Source organism: Echiichthys vipera (genome assembly GCF_963691815.1).
Source record: "Echiichthys vipera genome assembly, chromosome: 2".
Lineage (NCBI taxonomy): Eukaryota > Metazoa > Chordata > Actinopteri > Perciformes > Trachinidae > Echiichthys > Echiichthys vipera.
In genome coordinates this window covers 35,545,488-35,548,266 of record NC_139827.1, presented here as the reverse complement: position 1 = coordinate 35,548,266, position 2,779 = coordinate 35,545,488, and positions in this window count along the sequence as shown.

Below are 2,779 nucleotides of genomic sequence, written 5' to 3'. Positions count from 1 at the left end.
TCACAGTGTGGTCTTGGTCTTTATCCAGTCTAAACGGAAAGTTTATTGCAATAGCTCTTGTCACGAACTGGCACTTGAAATCAAATTGAAATGTTTTGCTGCACCTGAAAGCCTGATGTGACGTCACAGAAAAGCTCCTAGCATACAGACAACTGGAAATACTTTGTTCCTGCACATTAAATTTAAAAATATTGGAATAAAGTTTGAAGATCACATTTTCAAATAATTGTTAAACATTAGTTAAAGAATCTTTATTTAAAGCTATATTTTTTTTGAGGGGTACAGAATGAAAGTATTGCTTTTCAATAAAAGAATATATATTAATTCAAATAAAAAATATATAATTTTGACAGGTTTGACCATGAGGTCAGGGTGCAGCTACTGTAGGCTGGCACTGGGTGAAATGGAGTTTGCCAATCCTGCAGCTGCTTGGGAGCCTCAGTGAAGGAGGCGTTCTTTGTCCCAGCAGCTGATTGAGCGGAGACGGGCAACAACCAGAGTCACTATAGGCCGAGCATTCACTCCATGGACTTAGAGAAAGGAGAGGAACGCCATTCAAATACACGCCCACATGGCTATGTTTCTCCTTGATCGCTAACATTTTCATCTTTACTTAGCTGGAACGGCTAATGCTAACGGCTAATGGTAACTGTCAGTCAAACTCCTCTAATCCTTGTTTTTAATGGTGTGATTTTCTGGAGGGGACGGGTTCAAACAGGCTCAAACAGACTCAGGTCTCCTGGAGCTACTGGACCGGGTCTGACCAACCTGGCAACAAGACTACTGGAATTATTTTTTGTTGTTGAGACTACGATCTTGAGACACTAGATGAAGCTGTTCTGCTCATTCTTCTTATTCAGCCTTTAATGTTTAAAATGTATTATAAAACATAGTCTTTTCCTAGATGTTATAGAATAAGAAGTTGACAGCAGTGGAACCATCACCGTTTAGTCTACTAATATGTTATTATGGCCCCTATGGTACCTCAGGAATGACAAATGCAACGTCTCCATCACACCCTGAGCAGAAAAGCCTTGCGCCACCTCACAGTTCAAGACATTTGGCAGCAGGTAAAAGATCCTTTTTTTCACTCACTATTCATCAACAAGGGTGTCTCATAAAGAGAAACTGTGATGAACCATAAACAGTGATGTAAAGTGTTCCAACATTGTAGCAACTGAAAAGCACCTTTCAATGTGTTTCATGCCTGTTGAATCAGACCTTTGACAGTGCATTTATTGATCAATCTTTTACATCAATGGTACTAAACACATACACAGCACAACATACAGGGGAATATTCCAGCTGAGAAGGGGGGTCCCGGTGTGCTCATACACACAGCATCATGGTGACATCTACCATCACACACTGGCTCACCATCTTTCACCTGCACATGTCTGCACGTTGGCACCCCCCCCCCCCCCCCCCCCCCAGGGGGGCCAAAGAACACTCACTTTTTTTTTCATCTTTAGTGCAGTGGTATGAGCCAAACTGCTCCACAGATTTAAACAGGTAAAGGGGGACCAATCTTTTCTTGATGTGTCTGTACGATATGAGATATGTCTGTGTAACATCTGTGGTTATAAATGAGGATACACTTCAGTTTCACACAATAAAGGAGTACATGGAGACAGTCATGTTCATCTGGTGCAGCAGTACACAGTCAGGCTTTACAGCCGGCTCCAGTGAGTCAACGTAGATTCCATACGAGCACACACTCGCACAGAGATCCCTCCGTACACACACTGCACTGTGTGTAATGGAGAGTTCTCGCTGTTGGTGATCCATCTAAATGGGAATGTAAAAAAGTTATAGATCACCTGAAGGGACAGGCACTCTAAATTCTGAAGCTCCTAAAGCACACGCAGCAGTCTAACAGGGTTGATGGATAATGACCTTTGAAACAGCAGTAATCTGACACGTCTGTCTCATCAGAAGAATTCTGTTGCTCTGAAGATACACATTACGTCATATCAGGTCCTTATAGTTGCTGACAGTACACGGAAAATAATTAAATCAATGGCTTTAAATAAACATCACTATTTTTGTTCACATTTAGTTCTTGTTGCTTTGTGTCCCTGGTAATTACCAATGCTTCCAACTGGTTCAAGACATGTAGACATCTGTAAATCTGACAGATTCTCTTCATGTTCTACTTTTCCTTCATCCCCATCATGGCAGGGAGAGAAAACACGCGTGTTCCTCTGTTTGGAGGCTCCTCTATTTTATTTGATTACAATGCTTATCTTTGAATTCTCTGGTATATATATACTGCCCCCTAGTGGCAGACCTTTGTTTTGTGGTGCAAAATAGTTTTGGGGTGATATCATTTAAAGGGAAATTCTGGTGTGAAATCATCCCAGGGTCTTTTTCAGCAAATACACTCATTAAATAAGCCATCAAGAAAATTTCTTTCTGTAACAATTATTAACGGAGAAATCCAGGAGAGTCGCTAACAGCCAAATGTGGCTAACAGTGATTAGCTCGGGGCAGCACGGTGAAGGCATTCAAAGGAATTTTTAACCACTAATACTGCTGAAAATAACAGCAAACCTCTACAGTAGCATGAGAAGAGTCCCTACACAGAAAACAAGGAACCAATGGGCTCCTTCCTTTGGGATTGACTTTGGTAATCCACTTGAATGGATTTTACTATGAGAGGAGCTGGTACAGGGGCCAGTAGGTAAGTCTTTAAAACACTCTTTAAATAAACTCTGGGTTCACTAACTATGTAGTTGGTGCTTTTTTTCTGTGTAGGGACTCTTCTCATGCTGCTGCA